Source organism: Pleurodeles waltl, chromosome 3_1 (assembly GCF_031143425.1).
Source record: "Pleurodeles waltl isolate 20211129_DDA chromosome 3_1, aPleWal1.hap1.20221129, whole genome shotgun sequence".
Classification (NCBI taxonomy): domain Eukaryota; kingdom Metazoa; phylum Chordata; class Amphibia; order Caudata; family Salamandridae; genus Pleurodeles; species Pleurodeles waltl.
In genome coordinates, this window is record NC_090440.1 from 59734948 (window position 1) to 59760729 (window position 25782).

Sequence of the window (25782 nt, forward strand, 5' to 3'; positions counted from 1 at the left end):
ATCATATTTACCCCTCAGACTTGATACTGGTGCCGTTATGAGCTTTGCTGCCCCAGTTTAACCCATCCGCAGGTTGCGCTGTTACACACAGCCATCAGTTTGATTATCTTTAAAGATCCCTGTCCTCACTCCCAAGGCTTGCGCTGAGACATAGCTGCCATTTTGAGCCTCACTAGGATTTGTACCTCTGTGGTAGCACTGGAAAACATAGTCACCGTTAAAACTAGGGTGAGCGGAACTCCACAAAATCTTGCAGATTTTTAAAGTGACTGAGGAATTCCGCAGAGTAAAACTCCACAAATTCTACCCACCCCTAGCTTGTATTACCATGTCATCACCAGTTCAGGGATCTGAATCTTGAAATGAGGTGACAATTATGTAACTGATAAACACTGCTCCAGGCAGTGTCTTTATTTACCTTGAGCATAATTAGAACCCAGAACTTTGCAGAGAGATGAATGAAGGTCACAGAGTACTTCACAAGGATTGCAAAATTAGAAGCAATTTTCCTAGGGTATACCACAGATTATGTCAGTTCTCTAATTAAGACAATTAGATTGAGCATGCCATTTATGCATTGCTTTTTTAATCCAATATTACATGCCAAAGCTCTGCACAACCTGTTAAGGCATGATGTGACACAGAAGGTCCTTACAGTAAAATGTATTGAACCGTCATTAACAACTTTGTCGCAATGCCTGAAACAGTACGAAAAGGTTGAGACCTCACAAGGAATATGTAAACAACGTTAATGGAATTAGAGGGAGGTTGGGGGTACAAAGATCAGCAAATATCGGTGGCCTGACCTCCAGAAGGGTTGGAGTAGGAAAGAGAGCAGACAATGGGTAAGCCAACTTGTGGATATCAGATGTCTGCTGATTCTGGTACCCCAATTGCCCAAGAAAGGCTTTGGAAGGAAGTGATTTTGAAATGATTTGAGTGAGAATCTAACCTGATACTTTGGAATTCTCAAGTGAAGAAGTCAGGAAGTACCTTGGCACTCTTGTTCAAGGTGATGTGTTAGTCAGGAGACTCTGAGCCTGATTTAGAGTTTGGTGAAGGGTTTACTCCATCACAACGGTGATGAAAATCCAGTCTGCTGAAATATAAATCTTGTTATATCCTATGGGATTTATATTTCGGCGGACGGATATCTGTTACTGTTGTGACATAATAACCCCTATGTGAAACTCTAAATCAGGCTCTTTGTCTTGATGAGATCCTAATAGTCATCATTGGTCAATACATTTTGAATCCCTCCCTTTTGCTTGTCCTAGGCTAAACAATACCAAGAGATATTGTGGATAGACTGACACTATCTCTGTTTTGTACCATTATGAAATGACTATACAACCACTGGGAAATGTACAATGTCTTCTGTTTTGTGTGTTGTAAATATATTCACAATTTGAGCACTGCATTGTCAACACTGTGATCACTTTGAAAAAATCTCGCATTTTATGTGCATATCATCAACAAATCTGAGAATGAAAACAAAGTTTGTCCCGTACTTACTACCGAGTAGTTCCAGTGGAAAAATAAGATTGATATTTTTAAATGATTTGGATGCCTCAGAGGCATATGCAAGGTTTCCTTATGAAAGGAGTTCCACGGGACAGTTGTTTAATTAGAATTCAGACACTGTAGTCCTCATGGCAGATACGGTTGTCTTTGTTGTATGTCTATGGAGCGTAGTGAAGTTAGAGAGGATGCAGGGGAAGATAAAAAGAGGAGGGGGCAGAGTGGGAGTCTGAGAGATGAGAGAAGAGGGAGGGGAGAGTATGGGAGGTAGAGTGTGTGCAAGGGGTAATTTAGATGAAAGATGTAGATGAAGAGGGAAAAGGAAGAACAAAAGAGAAAGAAAAGAGTATGGTGGCAAGAGAGGAAAGGGAGATGGAGAGAGGTGAGTGGATGACAATACAACATAGAAATATATGAATCAAAATGCCGTTGGTAAGAGAAGTGACATCATACGTTCTTTGATATTAATTACATCACAGGAATTTACCTCATATACATTTTTATGCTAAATGATCCCTGGATGTAATGTTACAAAACCTTGACATTACTGAAGTTCCATAGTATCTGCATGATTAATGTAAGATAACAACTCAGGAAAAGTTTAGATATCACTTGTATTAGCAAGTGAACATGATGTTTCAAAGCGATGAGACATTATATGTGCCTCATTCAGGGAAAGGTAGCAAGACAAGTACGCCAGATGCCTTCTCTATGGGTTAGGAGGGTATCCCTCTGAGAAAATGTTGAAAAAACTAGGGTCAAATATTGCATTTTAAAGCAAAAGTTTCACATAATTTTTCTAAAAAACCATAAGCTCTGAAAGGGTACCCAATAATCAGGCAAGTTCAATTATGGTTTGCCAAGCCAGTGAAACTTGGGATGTGACCCCATTTTTTCAAAATATGCTGTCGGTGCACTAGTATGTTAAAAAATATCCTCCATTGTCCCTGAGCTATCATTTTGACAAGGATTTCTTGCTCGTGCCTTAGGTGTTGACTTATACCAAGAATGATATTCAATATGCAAGCGTCAGAAGTTTGCCATACCATTCATGTACCATGGATGACCATTATTTAACAAAGTACCTCTAGTATTTAAAGGTCCACATTTTATCATGGTTGCCCCTATCCCATGCGCCTCCATTGTCCTCCCTTATACCATGAATTACCGCCAGTGTCCATCTGCCAGCATTTTGCCCCCATCACAAGAGTTCTCCCAAGTATGCTAACACCAGCATTTTCTAAACTGGTAATGACATGGGGTGTTAATTTCTTCATTCTTTTTTTCGGCACCTGTTACTGCTGGCATTGCCCAATCAGTGCCCCTGGGGGCCAGGAGGGCAATACAGGGAGTCAAGTGGAGGCAGAAATAGAGAGAGGGGAGGTAGGTGAATAAGGAAAGAGATAGAGAGAGGACCCTGCAGGGAAGAAATGAGACCAGAACAGAGACAGTATATAGAACTGGACAGAGGAGTGTGGGTAGGAAAGAGATATGGAAGGAATGGAGAAAGGAGGGTCAACAGAAGAGAAGGGTGTGGTGAGAAGTTAGATGGTAAGAGGTTAAGAAAGTGGAGGGGTAAAAACAGAGGGTAAGGCAGAGGGTAGGTGAGGTAGAAATTGCATGAAGAGGGTGAACAAGGTGGTGGACGTGGAAAGAGGAGGATAAGGCAATAACAGGAGGGTGAGGTAGAGAGAGGATGATGAGGTAGAGAAAGAAGGTAAGGCATGGGGTTGGCATCATGTTTTACCTTAGGACCACATTTAATCAAGAGTGACGATCAAGCCATGGATACCCACAAGTTCAGAAGAATTACTAGCATTGCACTAGGTGCACCATTTTAACAGAGAAGGGCACAGGGCAGTGAACAAAACTCTCACATACACTTGTACACAAACATACACACACGCAGACACAAACACATTGGCAACACTCAGTAAGATCTCTTTCCACTCAGCAAGGGCTTGCAAGAGAAAGCAAGTCCTGGTACAGACAGCATACACATCCATCAAAATCCTAATTCCCCCCCCCCAATTGGGAGGGGGAAAACACAACAGGTATAAGGTCAGGGCACAATGGGTTTACCATTTATGGAAAGCAAGAAGATGGAACTGTTTAGAATATCCTATCCATGTATTAATGTCCTGGTAAGCTACCCATGGGGAAGGCAAAAAAGGATATGCAAAATTTCTCTGCAGCTTAAAATAGGTACTTCAAATGCTTACATCTGGTGAGAAAAAAATGTAAATAGATTGATATTTCTTACAGTAGCAGGTAAAATAGATGATACAACAAGCTGTTTCCTGCTGAGGGGTCCACCTCTATTTCCACCATAGTATGTTGAATTTGAATGCATTTATAACCGTGCTGAGGTAAGTGCTAAGAATTTACAGACTATGTGCAATCTCTAAAGGAACAAGCACTGCTTGTGGTTTGTGCATGGTGGTCCACGATGCTGCACTTACTACATGGCTGGCTGACTGCGTCACCCTGACTGCATTGGCGTGTCTGTGCTGAAGGTCACCCAGGGAGGGTGGTTGTTCAGAAAGCTTCCTGTAGCACCAGACATGAAGGGTGGCAAAGGGACTCTGGAATCCAGGGAGTAAAGAAAGATATCAGACTTTAGCTTGTTCTTTGTTTACCAAATGAACTAAATGGAAAGGAGCACGGACAACCCTTATAACCAGACCTTCCATGCATAGGATGTGATTCAAGGGTCCCAATACAAGATGACATTGAGCCATTCCTGATCATGTTAGTTCCTATTTACATAAAGGGCAATGATATCTTGATTCATATAGAAGGATTTCAATGGTGAGAAGAAGATGTAAAAAATTGTTTGTCCTAGGTTTTATTTGCATTCATCTCCCGCCTGCTGCTCACCAGATTCTGGCTTGTTGAATGCTGAATCTTCTTTTGAGTTCTTGCTTGGCTCTTTTCTCTTTCTGGATGCAAGAGGGCATTGGGTCCCTTGCTGATTCAGTATTACTCTTCATTGTTGTTGGAGCTGGCCCTTTTGGCAGGTTCATCCCCTGACTTTTTGCCTCCTTCCTCCTATTTTTTCTGACCTCTCGCTGTTGGCTCTAGGATTCTGAGCACTTTATCACTACTGATCATTGCTAAAGTGCAGGTGCTTTCCCTTCTAAAGTTGGTATGATTGGCTTATACCTAATTGTCATGTTTAATTTACCTGTAAGTCTCTTGTATAGTGACATCCGTATATATTAAATGCTACTAGAGGGCCTGCAGCGCTGCTTGCTCCACCCACTGAAGTACTTGTTCAAGGCCTGCTAGCACAGGGCCTGCGTGCGCAGTTTGCTGCCACAGGGACTGGGCATCTAAATTTACTTGCCAGGCCCAGAACTCCCCTTTTACTACACGTAAGTCACCACTAAGGTAGGGCCTTAGCTAGCCCCATTGGGCAGGATGCTATGTATGTAGAAGGCAGGACATGCTTGGCTGCATGGTCTGTCCTGGTAGTGACAAACAGCCTATTTAGTTTCTCACTGCTGTGAGTGCTGCCTTCTCATAGGATTGCATTGGAAATGCCCGTTCTTATGTCTAGGTGGTATTGTCCAACTTATGAGGGGTTGCATAGGCATGTTTGGTATGGTTGTAATTGTAGTAAGAAATGCTGCTTACTGGTGTAAGTGGATTTTTATTACTAATACAGAAAAGCCACTTCTAGAAAGTCAGCATTTCTCTGTGCTAATGACTCTGGCATTTTGCAGCTTGACTCCAATCCACGTCTGGGCAGAGTGACAGTTGGGCTTTGTGCATACTTTTCAGACAGCCAGTACACAAGGAGGGTGGAGGTGTCACAGAGGTGCATCTGCAGTTTGAATAGTCTTCCTGGACTGAGAGAAGGGGGAGGCGGGGCACACATGCATCCGTAAAGGCTGTTCCTTAGCCATACACAAAAGGGTTGTTTACCCCCCAACTGATGTTTGGAGCCTGTGCTGGAGGAGAGAGGGCACTCCCAGAACCAGTTGTAACCAGTTGGAATCTTCTCACCCCTTCTTTGTGAAACCCCTGCAAAACTGAGTATAGGTGCATGGGATTTTTCCCCACAACAAGGAGACATTTTGGAACTGGACACATCATGCTGCTGGAGGGACTCACCAGGAACCGCCTGGGACTGCTGCTGATGTGCTTACCTGCGACCTGCTTGGTCATGTGGAGGAACTGTCAACTGCCTGCATTCACCTTGTGCTGGCCTGCTGCTGGGCCCTGCCACCCTGTGCTCCATTTTTACTGTTGTCCCCCAGGGGCTGGGTGCCGTGGCCCTGGACACCTGCAAACATTTGCTGAAGCACCTGGAGAGCACTCTGTTCAGTCATCTAGAAGCGCCTTGGAAGTGCTTTTCCTTTGGTTTGTTTCGCGCTCTGAAAGCGCATGTTTTGCCGCCAGGAAATCACTGCCGTGACCCTTGGCTCATTAAATCGCCCCCAACATTTTGACCCCCGGGGCACCATCAGAGTGAAGAAAGGGGTGAGCGCGCTCCTACCATGCCCCTGGGGCAGAACGCGCTCTGAGGAGCGTCCCGTGGCACAAGCAGGCACCCACTCCTGTTGTTTGAAGCCGGGCAGGGAAGGAAGCCTCATCGGAGGCTCCCTGCCCCACTGGGCCCCTGAGTTGACCTGGAGATGAGCAGGGGAGGCGGAAGCCTCATCGGAGGCTTCCCTGCCCCAGCGGAACCCTGATCTCGTCCTGGGAGTCCGCGGGCGGGCAGAAGCCTCACCAGAGGCCCCTGCACAGCCAGGTCCCCCATCTTTGCCCCCATTGTTGTGCTGGCTTTCCCCTCCCCCTCCGGAGGGCCAGTTGCGCCCCAGGGTGCCCTCAGAGATCGCAGCCCCAGGAGGGGCCCAATATAAAAGTAGTAGGGGGTGCGTGTCGCCATCCTCCCCCCAAATTACCACAAGGCCCCTGTTTGGTGTGTAGGAGTGCCGGGGGGCCCGTTTTGTTCTTCATGGTAGTAGAGGTGCCTCACCATCATATGATTTCAAATGTTCCTAGTATGGACATTATTGATTAATATGTTTTCCTGTCTCTTTTGATGATGTGCCATATATGTATGCTAATGTTCCTTTTATGGGCATTCTATGCGGATATGTTTTCATGACTTGCCATATGTTGTATAATGTTCTTAATATGGGCATTTATGATATTTCTATGACAAGTGCATTTCTTTAGCAATGTGATTCCTGACTACTGCTTATGTTGCAGAATAATAAATAACCTGTGTGTTATTTGTGACCACTACTGGTTTCTGCCGAGTAACTATTGTGTAACATTCTGACAAGTGATTGAGTAGCAGGGTATTACTGACATGTTGTGTCTGGTCTAATTATATGGTGTACAATACCGTTTATTTTTATATAATTGGTGTTGTGTTTCCTTTGTGGATGGGGATTGTGCTTCACGCGTGTTGTGTCTGTTGTGCAAAGCTTTACACATTGCCTCTGGGATAGGCCTGACTGCACGTGCCAAGCTACCAAGGGGGTGAGCAGGGGTTTTCTTGTACGTGTGACTCTCTTGCCCTGACTAGAATGGGTGGGTTCTGCCTGACTTAGGTGCATACCCTAGCCAACCAGAAACCCCATTTCTAACAACTGTCAATCAGAACTACAAGGTTGTCAAGGATGCTTTTTTTCTTATTTGTGGGGTTTTCCTTCTAAGTTGGACCCTTATGAGGAGATACTTGACACTATTCATGCATACTATTCTACACAGGTGTAAATTATTCTGTACAAAGTGTACATTATTCATGCAGGGTTGCACCGTGGCTATTGCGAGGAAGTGACATTTCTTCGGACAATCAACAATAGGACTCAACAGACACTTCAGAATCCCATCCTTGCCAGGTGTTTGCATGGTGATAGTTAGAAATGTCAAAAGTTCTTAGCATTGTTTGGTAAAAGAAATGCTAGTCTTAGCATTGTGAACTAAATGAAAACACATACAGACCTTCCTAAACATACCAGTTACCCACAAAAATATACTTATAAATTGTTAGTGCATGAAAAGAGGATAAAAGAAATGAAAAGCAGTTAAATGAAAGAGTGAAGTATAACAAAATATGTAAACAAAATTGAACTACAATAATTTGTTTAAAAATACTTTTAGGTTGGCCAGAAAGCAATACAAACAATAAAGGAGCGTATACCTGTAAACACAAAGGGCCAGATTTAAGTGAAAATGACTGTGCGCGTCACTGCTCCAAATTTGGCAGCATCGCACACCCTCATTTTCAAAATGCAGGGATGCACCATAATTAAAGTATTATGTTACACCCCTGTGTTTTCTCCTGTGCCGGCACAAAATTTCCTACTGCGTGCCAATGCAAACCACCCTTGCACGATAGTGCAAGGATGGCTGCGTTGAGGGGGATTGTTTTTGTGCAGAAAGGGACACCTTCCTCCACAATAAGAATTTTCAATAGCGATTTGCTCCTTCTGTGTGTGCTGCAAAATGCAGCACACATAGAAAGAGCAAACAACGAGGAGAAATTAAAGCATTTGTCCTCGTTGTGCCACTCTAAAGCCACCACTGGGGTGGCGTTAGATTTTGCCACTGCCTCTGGTTCATGAAAACTAGTAAATATGGGGCAGCGTCAAAATGGAATGGTTGCTGCTGTGGCACGCCCACAGCAACACCCTTTGCATGCCCCTTCCATGCAAAGTGCTGCATGTGAAGGGGCCGTATTTACGAGGTGGCATTAAGCCACCTTGTAAATATGGTGCAGTGCATAGCGCCGCCGGACCGTCACTAAAAGTGACACTCCGGTGGCACTAAGGGCTCCTAAACATGCATCACAAGCATGTCAGTTCACAAATTACCGAGAGACACAGGGTAAGAGTGGATGGTGCCAATCTAATGGCAATTTGGAGGAAGAGGTGGGCACCGCATTGACAACAAGCTTTGGCAAATATAATAATTCTAGAATAATAATTCTAGCTATTTTCTAAGAGGAGATGTTTTAAGGGTGATTGGTGAGGTAATGTTTGTGATTGGGTGGCAAGATGAACAGGCACATGCAACAATGAGTCTATGGTTGAATTGACGAATGAGTGAATGCATAGATGGCATGAGTGAGTCACTGAGTGTGTGAATATTTCAGGGGTGTCGTCAGCCCCCCGCTTTAGCAGCTATAGAGGTGGTGAGGTTTTTGATGAACCTCTTCTATCTGCAAATCATCAGACAAAGGCAAATAATTAATGAAAAATGTTGGGAATGTGAATGGAGAGATGTGTGACTGGAGAGGTTGATGGATAGATGCATGGATGAATGATTGAAAGGATGGATGGATGGATAGATAGATGGAAGGATGATGACAGAAAGGATGGATGATGAATGAAAGGGCAAGTGGATGGATGGATGATCAGATGGATGGAGTGAAAGGCTGGATGGATGGAGTGTTTGAAAAGGTGGGGGGATGGATGAGTAAAAAGGAGGATGTAAGGATGGTTTAATGAAAGAATGGATGAGTGAGTGAAAGGGAGGATAGATCAGTGCCTGGATGAAAGGGTGTACGGATAGATGAGTGAAAGGGAGGACGTAAGGATGGATGAGTGGGTAAGTGAAAGGATGTGTTATAAATGGGGTCTCTAGTTGGCAGAGGTAGTCACCTTTTTCCACATAGGCACCACAATCCTAGTCAGGGTAAGTCACACACAATCCAAATTATCCTGTGCCCTCCCTCTAGTAGCTTGGCACTGAGCAGTCAGGCTTAACTTAGAAGGCAATGTGTAAAGAATTTGTGCAACAAATCATACATTAACACAGTGAAAACACCACAAAAATACACCACACAGGTTTAGAAAAATATAGAATATTTATCTGGTTAAATTAAGGTCAAAACGATAAAGATTCAATAAGCACACGTTAGGATTTCCCTTTTGCCATCTTAAAAAGAGTCTTCAATCTTAGAAATCAACAGTTGTCTTTTGTTTGCACTAAGTACCTGGTTTGCATCAAAAATAACATGCACAGGGACCACAGAGGAGGAGATGCGTGAATAAAATAGGGTGTGCATCGGAATTTCTGGCTCAGAAGATGCATCATTTCTTTCCACGCTGCAAGGGGCTTTGCGTCAATTTCCAGCTCGCAGTTTTGGTTCCTCACTGTGATGCGGGGATCTTTTTGACACTCAGGGATGATGTGGGGAAAATTCTTGGCAGGCGGAAAGAAGTCACAGGGGTTCCGTTGATCTGGTAGGCAGTGCGTTTAATTTTCTGTCACACGGCAGGTCCTCACTCAGGAAGTTGGGCTGCGTCTTTCCGCTTCGGCTGTGCGTCGATCCGGTAAGGATGTGGATCCAATTTCTGGTCGCAAGGCAGGCGCTGCATCAAATCTTTACTCGGGAAGCCAGGCTGTGTCATTCTGGTTCAGCTGTGTGGCAATTTTCTCATCGTAAGGCAGGCTGTGCTTCGTTTCCGTCAGGCTGTGCATCGGTTTTCGGCGCACAAGGAGATCCAGAAGAGATGAAGGGTCAGATGTATCAAAAAACCGACTTGCATTTCTTAAATAGCGAATTTTAAGAAATCGCTATTAAAGAAATGCAAAATTGTATGTATGATTTTTGCGATTCGGTAATAGTGATTTCTTAAAATTTGCAAATACTATTACCGAATCGCAAATAGAGAATCCAACCCCATTCCCACCTATTGGCCTGTTGGAAATGTGTTTGCACTTCCCAAATTGTGAATTCCAGTTAGGAATTTGCAAATTAGGAATTGCAAATCCCAGGGTGCTGGGGGCGTAAGACCCCTCTGCTGCTCCCCAAAAATATTTTTATGGACATGTGAAGCACACACATGCCTTAGGGGCATGTGTGCGCTACATGTGAATTTTAAAAATGCATTTATAATGCACTTTTAAAATTTGCACATGGTTACCAACAAACTTTAATTTGTGGTAGTTGCATTTCCTAAATGCCCAATTCGCATTTAGGAAATGCTTGATACATGTGCTTTGGAAATTGCAAATAGGAATTCTCTATTTGCGATTTCCAATGTAGAGAATCGCAATTTGCGATTCTCTAAAAGGGGTCACAATATTAAGGAATCGCTATTTTAGCGATCCCTTAAAATTGCCCGGCGAATGCCTTTCATACATTTTGAAAGGCATTTTTGTATTTGAAAATAGCCGAATTGATACATCTGACCTGAAGTCTTTTTGGCCCTGAGACTTCAGAAAACAGGAGGCAAGCTCAATCCAAGCCCTTGGAGAGCACTTCTCAGCAAAGTCAGAGCGCGGCAAGGCAACAGCGCAACAGCAGGCAGCAGTCCTTCCCAGCAAAGCAGTCCAGATGAGTCCTTTGGGCAGCCAGTCAGTTCCTCCTGACAGCTTGCAGGTTCATGTCTGGAAGTGTCTGAGTTGGTGGGGTCAGGGACCCAGTTTATATACCCAAAATGCCTTTGAAGTGGGGAAGACTTCAAAGAGTGGTTTTCAAGTGCACAAGGTCTCCTTTCAGTACAGGTCTGTCTGCCAGGGTCCCATTAGGGGGTTTGGCAGTCCATTGTGTGAGGGCAGGTAACTAGCCTAGAAAATGTAAGTGTCAGGCCCTCCACCCTCCCAGCCCAGGAAGACCCATTCAGTATGCAGACAAGTGCAGGTGTGACTGAGTATCCTGTGTTTGTGGTTGTCTGGGTGAAATGCACAAGGAAGCTGTCACCCTGCCTAGCCCAGACATTGATTGGTGACAGGCTGTGAGGCACAGATGGATTTTAAGTGCAGAGAAATGCTCACTTTCTAAAAGTGGCATTTCTAAAATAGTAATAAAAAATCCAACCTCATCAATCAGAATCTACCACTCAAACAGTATATGAGGGAAGCCCTAATGCTATCCTATGAAAGGAGCATGCCTCACAGTAGTGGAAAACGAATTTAGGAGTTTTCCACTACCAGGACATATAAACCACACATGTACATTTCCTGCCTTTAACCTACATAGCACCCTGGCCTATGTGTTACCTAGGGCCTACCTTAAGGGTGACTTATATGTTGAAAAAAGGGAATTTAAGGTTTTGCAAGTACTTTTAAATGCCAAGCTGAAGAGGCAGTGAAACTGCACACCCAGGCCTTGCAATGGCATGCCTGAGACATGGTTAAGGGGCTACTTATGTGGGTGGGACAACCGGTGCTGCAGGCCCACTAGTAGAATTCAATTTACAGGCCCTGGGCACATGTAGTGCACTTTACTAGGGACTTACAAGTAAATCAAATATGCCAATAGGGAATGAACCAATGTTACCATGTTTAAGGGAGAGAGCATATGTACTTTAGCAATGGTTAGTAAAGTGTGCTGAGTCCTAAAACCAGCAAAAACTTTGTCAGAAAAGTGGAGGGAGCTAGGCAAAAAGTTGGGGGATGACCACCCTAAGGGAGTCAGGTCTAACAGGATGGATGAATGTGTGAGTGAAATAATGGATAGAAGAATTTGTGAAATGGTGGATAGATGCATAGATGAATGAGTGAATAGATGGATGTAATGCTAGATCAGTGAAAGGAAAGATGGATGGATGAGTGAAAGGATGGAAGAATGAGTGAAAGGATGCATGGATAATGAGAGAACGGATGGATGAATGTGTGAGTAAAAGGTTGGATCGATGAGTGAAAGGGTAAATGGGTAGATCAATGAGTGGTTGGATGGACTGAGTGAAAAGGGTGGATGGATGAGTGGATGGATGGATGAGTGAAAGGATGGATTTAAAGATGGATGCAAGGATGTTTGAGTGAAAGAGTGGATGATGAGTGAAAGGGAGAGTAGATGGATAGCTGCATGAAGGGTGAATGGATGGACAGATAAGTGATACGGTAGATTGGTGAGTGAAAGGGTAAATGGATGAATGGAGGAGTAGATGGATGGATTGAAGGGGTGGATGAGTGAAAGGATGAATGGCTGAGTGAAATGGTGGATGAATGGATGAGTGAAAGGGAGGATAGATGTATGGAGTGAAAGGATGAGTGGATGAGTGAAAGGATGGATGGATGAGTGAAAAGGTGGTTGGATGGATAACTGAAAGGATGGATGCATGGGTGAAGATGGAAATGATAAGTGAAAGGATGGATGACTGAGTGAAAGGATGGATGCATGGGTGAAGAGGGAAATTATAAGTGAAAGGATGGATGACTGGGTGAAAGGATGGATAAGTTTCAAGATGATTAGATTTTTGGAGAGACGGACTAGTGACAGACTGAATGTTGGATGAAGACTGAATGGATGACAAAATGGAAAGGTGAAATACTAGATATCAGCTGGTGAATGGAAGGATGAAAAGATGAATGGATAGATGCTTGGATAGAAAGACAAGCAAGCTCTTCTGGGGATGGTTGCGATGACTTGCTTTGCTTGCTTGGCGCCATAAAAGCTTTTGCTTTCTGGCTACTCTTGTGTGATAATAAATGGGTGAGAGTTGCATTCTTCTATGTGAGCAATAATACATGCCTGCTGAATAACGCAACAAAATAATAAGGAGAATCCAGTGCTTTAAATGGGCCGGTACTCTCCGGTACTGAGTACCGGCACTTCTTTATTTTGAGAGGGAGAGTACCGGCATATCTCAGGAAAAACGTAATACTTTTAATTGGAGAGTACCGGCACTTCTCAGAAACAAGCAGGTACTCTATTACAGAGTACCTGCACTTCTATTTTTCCATTTAAAGCACTGGGAGAATCACAAGAACCATAAACACACATAAATATTACGCAAATGCAGAATAAGTCACCAGAGATTGCAGGTAAAGACAGACCTGGAAACATGAGTACAAGTTATCTGTTTATAATTGCTCTCAAATAACACAAAACACCCCTCCATTTCACTGTGCCACGCCTGAAGAAGCAAGCAAACTATGTGCCTTATTTACGAGGCCCTAGCGGCACACTCCGCCACCGGAGCATAATTTGTTTTTGATACTCTGGTGGCATAGTGTGTCAGCCCATACTTACAAGGCAATGCAAAGCCACCTTGTATGACTTCTGATGGCCTTGTAAGTATGGACCTTTTTCACGCTAACACTGCGTAAAAGGGCCCTTCTATGGGTGTTGCTTGTGGTGTTGCCACGCAACACCCATGGAACCTGAAGAAATCTGTTGCATTCCCAGATTTACAAGTTGGTAATGTGTCAGATTCCTTTGTAACCTCAGGGGTGGTGTAACAATGATGCAGTGGGGAGAAATATATTTTTTTCTAACACTTTTTCCTCAAAAACAATCATCCCCGCAATGCAGGCATCCTTGCACCATGATGCAAGGATGCCTGCGTTGGCGCTAGGCAGCAATTTGTGTGCCAGCCCACGGTGAGAGGACAGAAATGAGCCATTTCTTGTAGATACAACGCATTGCTGCCCTTTCCTGGTGGCACAGGGTGGAGCAGAAAATAACTTGGGGGCATATTTAAGAGCCCCCAGCTCCTCATTGCGCCACAATAGTGTCATTACTTTTTGACACTAACGTTGGCCAACGAGGCTAAAAACGCCAAGCCAAATTTACAAAGTGGTGCAAAGTTTGCATTGCGCCACTTTGTAACCCATTGCAACCCATTATGCCTGCTCCAGGCATAATGTATGCAAGGGGGGGCATTCCCCCATTAGAGGGGGCGACAAAATGGTGTGAAGAAATCTAAAAGGGCAGATGTTAAAAGGGGGCACACTATTATTTACCACTGGCCCACTATGTACTGTTCAGGGTTAGCACCAAAATTTTGACTCTAGCCCTGAACAGCACATCAATAGCCTCAAAAAGTCTGACGCTATTGCCTCCAACCTTGCGCCATGCCGTATTTTAAATACGGCACCCACATAGTGGTGGTAGGGGGGTGCTAAGGGGCTCTGGATGCAGCACCACTTTTCTTAAATCTGCCCCCTGCTGCACCATCTTCCGTCACAGGCCTCGTAAATGAAGTCCTATGTGCTTGTCATGAAGATAAAAGACTCTTAAAAAGTAACATCATCATTTAGAGGTTAGGAATGCAGGGCACCTATAAATCCTGTTATGTGTAAAACTATGAGCTATCTGGAAAGTTAAGACCCAACTGTGTACAACAATATGAGGTGTAAGGAAACAGAGACATAAAAGGAGGCCACATACTGGCAGGATTGCTTAACAGATAAACACTATAAAATGAGGAACCAGTACCATTTCTTCCTCGATGTATAAATGACATCTCAAGAATACATAAACATGTATCGCAAACTAACAACATTCTGCAATATTTCCTTGTTTAGACGTGTCCATAAAGCATTAAAGCTCTGAATATCAACCAAGATTTGGAGTCAGGCTGCAGAAAATCATCTGGTAGGGACTATGAAATACCATCACCTTAATGTAGCAATGACTCTAGGCTACAAATCGCCACCTGATGGTAGCATGTAGTACTACAGCCTTAAAATTCAGAAGTTGGCAGACAGAGAGACTACCAATGAGGCCTACGGTATTGCATCTTTGTATCAAATATTACTCCACAATTCCATATGGATGCAGATTGTTACGCCATTGTGATTCAGTAATGAGAGCTGACCACATAACACCACCTAGTAACAGCTTTTTTTATTGCTGCTTATGCAGTAATCCTACTCAATGGAAACTTGAGACTGATCATGCTTTTTGTTAGACTGAAATATGGGACCAGAGAGTATGAATTGAAATGCTGAATACAGAGGAGTGATCACATGTCTTAGAACCTAAACTGGAATGACCTTTCATTTTTTGTATTCTCTGCTGGATAATACCAGGCATGTTCTACCCTGAAGTGTGTAAGAATCAGTAGTGAAACTACTAAAAGAGTGACCAGGGGGAAAAGAAGGAGGAGGTTCTCAAGGAATGCCATCCCAACTCAGTTATAAAATTGCACTAGGGTTTAGTGATGCATCAATCCGGTGCCTTAACTTTGCTCTGCCAATGTAACCTTGTAGCCAACCTGTGGCACTGCCATCGCTGATATGCAGTGATGATTCCAACCACAGAGTCACCTTTTAACAGCATTTGGAACTACACCCTCAATATTCCAACCTAGACTCTGCTTTATGAATGCGTGTGGTACATCTTTTTTGTAACCTAACAAAGTACATGGTTGTTGGAGTGCACCTGTGTATTTCAGTGATGGTGATGTACCGCAAAAAAACACTTTTGTGACAGCTCGTGGTACTGAAACTTAGGGCCATATGTACGAACACATTTTCCCATTGACACAGAATGGGGAAAACCCTTTGCTACATCTGGCCCTTAATTCCTCCAAGCCCAACGGTAGTTATACAATTGAATATGTTTGTGTAAGGCTGGAAGACTGCTCACCCTGTTCCACACATTGGTTGAATTAAAACAAGCAGCAGTGAAACCATTGAAAGCAGGGCCGGCTCTAGTGTGGTGCAACCGGTGCAGCCACACCTGTCGCAGATCTGGGAGGGTGCCGTGTTTAGAAATAACACAGGTTTAAAAAGCACCTGCTGCAGAGTTCCTTGTGGGTCCAGCAGGTTTCAGATAACAATAAAAGTGTCAAGATAACTTCCTGCTGGAGAGCGATTAACTTCTTGTCTAGTGGCAGTTTTAACTCATTATAGAGTAGCGTAGAGGGTTAATGCCTGCTTCAAAGAACATGTACCAACCAAATCAACAAACTGTATTTTATGTGGCCAGCTCTGTGGTAACTGTGTTTGTCACAAAGATCCTATTGTTACTTGCAGTTCATAAGTTACAACCCTAATATATCACAGTGTGCTAAGCACTGTCATCAAAGAGCTGCATGCAAACTGCACGTTGTAGGTTGGTCATTCTTTCATTATCGTAATGTTAATAAAGGGTCTTGGTTTAGATAGAAATACATTCTGTGAGAAAACAGGGTTGATTGCAGAGGCCCCATAACTTTTTGCCCCCATTTTCCACTTTTTGCTGGTGTTTTCCTGACTTTAAAGGTGCCCTGGGTACTGCTAACCAGTCCCAGGGCCTGTGCTCTGTGTAAAATGGATATGCAAATTAGGCTAATTATAATTGGCTAAGTTAACCTACCTATAAGTCCCTAGTATATGGTAGGGCATGTAGGTTTAGGGACCACAGCATAGGTGGTGCACACCTAGGTGCATTGCTGAGGTGCCCAGTGTCATTTTAAAAGCAAGCCTGCCTTGCTGGCTGCTTTTAAATTAAAGTTATATGCAAATTCGACTTTGGAATTAAAGGTACTTCCAAAGTCTTAAACTACCTTACTTTTACATATAAGTCACCCCTAAGGTGTGCCCTATGTGCCCCTAGGGCTGGGTGCCATGTAACTATAAGCAGGGACTTTATAAAAATAGATTTATAAGCCCTGGTGAGGTAAAAACAGCCAAATTCGTTTTTCCCTCATGGAAGTAAATGGCCTTCATAGGCTAGAATGGGCAGACTTTATTTTAAATTTTAAAGTCTCCTTAAATGTTACATACCAAGAATTTGGTATCAAATTAATTGTTGTAATAAATCCCACAACTTCCAGTTGTTGGATTTAATATAACTTGTTCAGGTAAAAAGTTTAGACTTTACCTAAAAAGTTGCCAATTTCAGCTCTGCATTGTTTTTGCTGCTGTGCTCTGATTGGCCAGCCTGCAGCAGCTTCTGCCAGGCTGCCTTGATGAGGTGTGAAGTGGCCAGGCTTCACACAAAGGAATGTGCTTGGGGGAGAGAATCTCCCCTCAGCAGATGGTGAGGCAGGAAGGGGGAGGGCTGCCAAACTGGTCTTCAAAGGCAGAGAAGGACATTTGCAGCACCCAGCAACACCCCCACATCCTGCAACCCCAGACAATTAGGTGCCCCCTTGATTAGATTAGGAGAGGGCAGGAGAGGTGTGTGTTTATGATTTTTAGCCACACCAGTGGGTGGGCTCAGCCAGATGTAACCTCCAAAAATCAGATTCATCCATGTTGGATTTTTAGAGACTGCTGCCTTCTGGGATGGATTTTTGCCACACTTCCCAGGAAGTGGTCATCACAGGGGGACGGCCCTGTCCCTGATTGGAGAACCAGGGCCCCCCTGCTTTTCACCCAGGAGCAAGGATAAAACTGGCAGACCTCCACCCACACCTCAGATCCCCTCCAGAATTCAACAAGAAAGGAACTAAAGAAGAAGAAGGACTGCCCTGCTGGACCCCTGGCCTGCACCTGGAACCTGCACTCAGAAGGACTGCACCAGCTGCACACTTGGGCTTCACCTCAAGAAGGACTTTGCCTGGCTTCAACTGGTGCAAGGAGGGACTCCCTGTTTGCTACAGGTGAAAAATTGCTAACCAGAGTCCCCTGCACCAACTCCTGAAGAAAGCGACCAGCTGACCACTGTCCAGTGGCCAAAAAGGAGTTTGCGCCAGGTGCATTCTGGGAGTTGAAGTCCGCACCCCCCAAGGACCATCACAGAACTTCTGGACCCTTGGGGTGAGCTGTGGACCCCAAAAGAACCTTAAAAGAACATCTGGGTGAAGCCCCAGAAGTTTGGAAAAGATTTGAGAATTTTTGGAAAAAAGCTCCAGAGAGGGACCGACCCGCCGAGGAAATTCTAGCCGGCTTGCCTCAACCGCGACCCGGCCTGACTTCGGGGTTCGTCCCGGTAAAGAAAAACATCCAAAAAAAAGACTAAGTCCGAACGTAAAAAGTTGACCGGGACCTCCCAGCCTTCGTATCCGAGAAGGGCTCCATGGACGTCGGATCAAGATCCAGGTTTACCCCGGTCGAAGGATTTTCATCTCGAAAAAACGACTAAGTCCGAAGGTAAAAGTCTCCACCGAGGAAACCCACATCGCGTATCCGGACAAGGGCTCCAGGAGGTCGGATTCAACTGGCAGGTTCGTCCCGGTGAAGAAAATCTTCAAAATAAAGACTAAGTCAGAAGGTAACTTTTTAACCGAGGCCTCCCGCGACCTGTAGCCGAGCAGGGCTCCATCGCGGTCGGCCTGAAAGTTTGACTTTGCCCCGGTCGAGGTGCAACCAGATGACCCGATTGGCGCTTTTTGTTTCTAAGCGCTAGAAAAGTAATAATTCTTTAAAAATTCATATCTCCGGTTCCCCTGAACCGATTTTAATCGTTTTTGTGTCATTTTAAAGATAAAAATATAAACTATTTTTATAAATTGGTTTTGGATTTTTAAACTGTTTTCTGTGTTTTATTTAATTACTGTTTTGTGATATTTGCATGCTTTACACTTTGTCTCCTAAGTTAAGCCTTGACGCTCGTTGCCAAGCTACCAAGGGTTGAGCTGGGATTAATTTAATGAGACCTAACTGTACCTATGTGGAGGTTAGTGGCTTGTTGCTAGGTGTAGGTACCTACCTGCCCTACCAATAACCCATTTTCCAACACATTCTTATTAAGAAAGCCAGTCACTGTGGTATGTTTTAAATCCTGGGTGGGCTTCTCCTGACCAAACGCCCATAAAATATATTGCCTTCTAGTATCGATGCTGCGACTCCTGCACCTTGTAATCCTCATTATTTTATGGAAGATTTCCTATAGACTTATTTAAACACGTATGATTCAATGGCTTTGTAAAATCTGTGTGTGGTGTAAAGTGCTCTGACACCCTACACTGGTACGAGTAGTGCTATAAAACAAATGAAATGCATGTCAGAGAGGGGCTATGGAGAAATAAGGGTCCCTGGTGAAGAGTAGTAGTGGGGGAATTGTTGGAGAAGGAGGTTTTTGTTTGGGGGGGACACCAACAAAGATTGTGTAACTGGTTGCCAGCAGTGCTAAACCATCCCTGATTGAAGGTCTTCAAGAGGGCAGTGAGTGGGGGGAGAGGGTCTTGAAAGGCAGAATATTGTGAATACTGTGAGATCATAGGTGAGGCTACTAAAGGCCCCGTAGGGTGCGATAATACAAGGATTGCAAGGATATACAATAGAAGGATCAAAGGGAGCTTCACAGAGCTTTCTTTCTTTAATGTTTAAGGTATAAATATTATCTTGAAAATCTACAAAGGACATAGCATAAAAGACCATGGATTGCCAATATCTGGATATTTAGGCATGCTTCTAAAGCAGTTTTGTTTGTTCGATTCCTGGAAACTATTGACTCGTTTTAAAAGGTTCCTCACAGCCGCTTCAAATGTTTTTACTAAACATGAAACAAGCCCCAACACTTAATAGTCTTTGTATGTTGAGGTTTACGAGATGATTCCACTTCACCATGTGCAGTCCCAGAATGCAACACGCCACCTAGCTGCAATCCTGTGGTACCACAATCACTATAAAGCAGCAATGATTCTAGACTGCGACACGTGGTCCTGCACCTTTGAAATTCAGAAATATTTCCGGACAGAGCTCTGTGGCACTGCCACATTCAGTAATTCTGACAAGCCGCATCATGCCAACTAGTAACAATTTACAGTTCTGCAGCTGTGCTCATCTAGTGATGACGTCAGAATAGAAAGATGCAAAGCCAGCTCAGTGAAAACGGGCACACTACTGAATATTCTGTTGTAATGCTGAAGAAGGCACCCAACATTATGTATGCAAATGTGCAATATAGTAATTTATTACCATAGTTGCATTTATGGAGGCATGATTTAAGAGAGGCGAAGCCTTGAGTCAGTCATGATGCTACTCATCTCCCTCTGCAAGGGTAATTAATAGCATATTACACTCTGCACATCTGGATGTATGATTTATTCAGCTGTATTTGTTTTAGGAAAAGGTATTTTAACAAAACCATGACTCAAGGGATTACATTTGTACAGTAAGGTAACACCACATTGAAGAGGTTTTCTCACTATAGGGCGAGCTGTTCCCACCTGGACAGTAATTGTAACATGCAACCTGTGAGGCTGTAAAGAAGGATTTTCTCTATTAAATTTCACAATACTGCGGTAACAAACTTGAATTTAACATTTAAAATGCATGTTTATTAGTACAGTTATTCTAAATACCATGCGTTATTGAGCCACATTTATTTCACTGCCACGGTGGTCATTTGAGATGTCACGAGTGATGTCATCAATGACATAATTTGACATGTCATGAGTGATGTAATATGTAAGGTCATAGTCAGTGCACAATGAGGTGCAAGTTTTAGTTGACTCTATGTAACTATAACTCGTGGATTACACATTTTTTGTAACTGTTAGGGGCTTATTTATAAGTCCCTGTGCATGATGGACCCTCACTTTTTAGTGACAGTCTGGCGGTGCACACTGCAGGGCCGTATCTACAAGTCCACATAAAGTCACCCTGCATGGATTTTCATGGCCTTGTAGATATGGAATGAGGCAATGTAGTGCAAGTGATTGCATTGCCTCACCCTGTGATAGGGAGCATTGCCATGGGCGTTACGGTGGGTGTTCCCATGTAACACCTATGACATTTGACACATTCCCAGATTTATGAGATTTTGTAAACCTGGGAATGAATCAAATGCCTTCCCAAGGAAGGCATAAGCGAGGCGCAACGAGGAGAAATAACATTATTTCTCCTAGTTTTATTTTCCTTTTTTTATGCATGCTGCATTCTTGCATCACACATAGAAGGAAGAAAATGCCTTTTGTGATTATTTTTGTGGAGGAAGGTGTCTCTTCCTGCACAAAAGCAATCATTCCTACAATGTAGACACTCTTGCACCACGGTGTAAGGATGCCTGCATTGGCACACAGCAGCCCATTGTGTGCCAGCGCAGGGAAAAGGACAGAAATGTGCTGTATCTCATAGATGCAGCCCATTTCTGCTATTCTCTATTGACACAGGGCAGCGCAGCAAGAATTCTTGCGGTGCTGCCTTGCACCAAAATGAGGCATTTAGGCCCAGAATTAAGATGGCCTAGCACCATTCTGGTGACACATTAGCGTCATTTTCTTGACGCTGATGTGGCGTTAGATGGCCAAAAATGCTGTGACTTATTTACAAGGTGGCGCGATGCATGCATTGTGCCACTTTGTAACCCTTTGTGCTGCATTATGCCTGCCCCAGACATAATATATGCAAGGGGGTGTTCCTCTGTTAGAGGGGGCCAAAAAAATGGTGCAAAGAATGGTTACAATGAGTGCTTTGCAGGATTAGCATCAACATTTTTTACGCTAATCCTGCAAAGCGCTGAGTTAGCGTCAAAAATTCTGACACTAGTTCCTTAGCTGCCACCATGGTGCGCCGTATATTAGATACAGAGCTCACATGGTGGTGTTAGGGGGGAAGGCGCCAATGGGCCCTTATATCACCACTTTCATTTTTGGCTTTTCAGTCAATAAATAGATATATATATTTATATTTGTTGTTTAATGTGCAACATGTAAACAGTATCCAACATTTGGGGCAACAAACCCAACTTTGGCAGCGTGTATGTTTTATTATGTTGTATGGCACTCCATGTACATATACATCGTTCCCAGATGCAGAATGCCAATGACAAGTGTTAGTACTATGATCACTGTAATGCAGCCATGATTCTAAGATGCAAAATGTCACCTTGAAATACCATGTGGTTCTACACTATTGAAATTCTGTGATACTGTCAGCTAGAAATCCACCCAGTAAGGATTCGTGGTAGTGAATCTTTGCAGTCTGCTAATACTTCAGTCACCACCCAGTACAGATTCGTTGAAATCTACCCATGTAATTCAGCAATGGCAGCCAACCACAAACACATCCTGTTTCCATATTATAGTACTGTGTCCCTCTTCATCCATTGATGAATATATGATTTTTGATACGGTAGAGATTGCCCAGGAATCTCTAGTTGGTAGCTGAAATGAAAGAAGCATCAGTAGCAATATTTAGGGGATAGTGGAGGAGACTGAGTGGGAGGCTTGAACAGCAGACATCTGGCATTGGCAGACTGCAGGGATGTGGAGAACTACACAAACACTTCAGAAGCTCAAGAATGATCTGTGCCCCTATACATTTATTAAAGATATGCTAATGCTTTGAAGCATGAGAGACATTTCTCAATTAACACATTACTTTAGTTTTTAGATTTAGGCCCATATTCATGAAAAATGGCGCACAACTGCGCTAAAGCAGATGTGCAACATTTTTTTAATGCCGGATAACGCCATTCCCTAACACCATCAGTGCGCCATATTTATAAAATGACACACAAAGGCTCTAAGGAATGGCTAACGTCTCAAAAAAAGACACTAGCCGGTTAGGGGTGACGTTAGGGGAAATGGCGCTAGTGGGTTAGAAATGACATTAGGCTGGTTAGCAGCAAAATATCTGCCGCTAGTCAGGCTAGCGTCATTTTTTTGACGCACAAGCAGCCAAAAATTATTCCTGTCGAAGTATAGACAGAAGCCTTTACCCCTAGCACAATGCCCACCACAGGGGATCAGTGTCCCCAGGGCAAGCCCGACATAACCAGTGCCAGGCAGCGGGCCCCATGTAAGGGGACCCCAATGGCACACCACACACATACACTTACCTGCAACTTACCAGGGATGGGCTCCCTTCTCCTGTAGTGTCCCTGTGGTGTGGGTGATGGTGATGCCGGGAGTTGGGATGGGCATCTTTGTGCCCATTCCATGGTGTTTCCCCATGGAAATGCGCCTACCTTTACATTAACGCCTGGTCTGACTAGGCTATAAATAATGGCGCTAAGTGGGCTTAGCACCATTATTTTCGTCTGCCTCCCACCTGTGTGTCGTTTCAGCATCAGGTCTTAAATATGGCACTGGGGGGCTAGCATCATTTTTAGGAAGGGAACGCCTACCTTGTATCTGAGTGACGCAAGGTGGGTTGGCGCTTCCTAGAAATGGCGCTAACTCCAATATTTTGACACCAGACGGGTCTAGCGTCAAATTATAAATATGGAGTTAAGTTAGCGCCAAAATTAATGACTAAGCCAACGCTAACCTTCCATAAATATGGGCCTTAGTTCACTCACTGTGTGCATCTAATACACCAACCATATAACACCATGAGTGTACAGGAGACATTGTGCTGTGTGTTGATGCAGAATATAGTTGGAGATTTAATTGAACAATGATTGAAAGGGACTGATGTAAGGCAGTCAATAGCTACAGGGTTTGTCTCAAAGGCCCCCTCTGTATATTTCTTGTTGTTCAAAACAACCTCACTGACATGGTCAGTGAACTGCTCTGCCTCTGCACAGCTCTACCACTAAGTGGAAGCCCGTCCTGTCTTGAACTCTGACCTCGGTCAGAAGTTCGAGGCCCTCCTCCACCCGCAGGATTCTGCCTGCGCCTCATCCCTGGTGCCTAGTGGGAGAGCTCTGCTCTTCTGTTGGGCTGCCCTCTGCCCCTTTTTTCTTTTCTCCGCCTTTTTTTCTTAGTGTGCTGTTTTTGTGCCTTTCGCTCCTGCGCTTTCCTCTTTCTTTGTCTCTTTCTCTTTTCTCCTCCTTTTTTCTTGCATTGTGCTGTCTCTGTTCCTCTTTCGCTTTCTGTGCTTCTTTTCCTCGTTTTTCTCCTCACTCCTCTCATTCTCTCTCTCTCTCTCCTCTCTTGCGCTCTTCCCGCCGCTGCTACCCCAGTGGCCCCGCCCCCTCCTCTCTCTCATTCTCCCCCGCTGATGCACTCACAGCCCACCCCCCTTTTTGGAAGTGTTTCCGCTCCCGCCTCCCAGCTGTCCTCTCCTCCCCCTCCCTACTTAAGGCAGCCGCTGTGTGGCCACGCCACTGGCACGGCGAAGGCATGCCTAAGGCACGCCCCTCTGCGCCCGACCGCAACCAGTGTGCCAGGACCCCTGAACCTCTCACCTTCCACCGCTACACACCAGCAGCACTCATCGCTCTCAACCCAGGACACGACAACAACTGTAAGCAGGCATCACCAAGCAACACAAAGGGTCCTTTCACCTGTCACCACTGCAAATTCACCAGCCTCTGTCACCCAAGCCTACCCCAAGGACCCACAAAGCAGAACACAGCTTCAGTTGTATCCTGATCAACACTCGCTCCATCCACAGACACGCCATTGAACTCTGGAACCTCATTGACACCCCATCCTCGGAAGTCGCCTTCCTCATAGAAACATGGCTATAAGATCATCCGCAAAGACCGCACGAACCTCCCTGGGGGAGGCATCGCCATCATCCACAAATAGTTTGTATGCCTCTCCACCAGCACTGAAGACTCCATGACCAACATGGAACTACTCCACTTCCAGATTGGAACCAACCCTAACACCACTCAGCGGGGCATCCTCATCTACAGGCCGCGGTGCCCCCCCCTCTTTTTGTGACACCATTGCTGACCTAGCCACCACCCATGCTCTTACTTCCAAGGGCTACATCCTACTGGGGGACCTCAACTTCCACCTGGAAAACTCAAACGACAATAACTCCACAACCCTGATCGAAAACCACGCCAGCCTGGGACTCAAGCAACTTGTCACCGCACCCACTCACTCTGCCGGTCACACACTGGAATCGTTTTTTTCCGCCAGCAACCACGTCCCCGTCAGCCACACCACCGAACTCCAATGGACCGACACTGCTGCATTCACTTCACCTCCCGCACTTCATCGCAGAAATTGGAACAAGGTCACTGGGGCCTAGCTCACCACCAGCCTCAACGTGACACCCCCCAAGCCGACGACAACGTCAACACTGCTGCACACAACCTCCATAAATGGATCACCGACTGCGCCAACATCCTTGCCCCCCTCAAGATACCCCACCACAGAGGCACAGCTAAGAAAGCATACTGGTTCACCCGTGCACCCAAAGAAACAAAGCAGGCTTGCAGACGTCTAGAGAGGAAATCCTGCACCGACAAGACCCCCGCAAAGCACGAAACCTTCAAAAACACTGTCAAACATCACCACCAGCCCATTAAGCCCTGCAACAACGCATCAATAAAAACGCCCACAACAGCAAGGAACTTCTCACCGTCATCAAAGAGTTCACCAACCCCAACTCCACTGACATTCCCCATAGCAAAAACTCTGCGATAACCTTGCCACCTACTTCCACTGCAAGATCGCAGACATTTACGACAGCTTCACCACCAAGGGCACCCTCACGACTCTCACCACAAGCCTGTCAACCGAAGCGTCAACACTCCCCCACCCTCCTCCACTGGAACAATATCACCGAAAATGAGACCCGCAACATCATGGCAACCATCCACTCAGGAGCACCCACTGACCCCTGCCCTCACCACATCTTCAACAAAGTCAGCAACATCATCGCGCCCAAGCTCCTGCACACCATCAACAGCTCCTTCGAAACTGCCACCTTCCCAGAGAGTTAGAAAAACGCAGAGATCAAACCTCTTCTGAAGAAACCCACTGCCGACCCGACAGAACTCATGAACTATCGGCCCATCTCCCTGCACCCCTTTCCAGCCAAATTCATCCAGAAAGC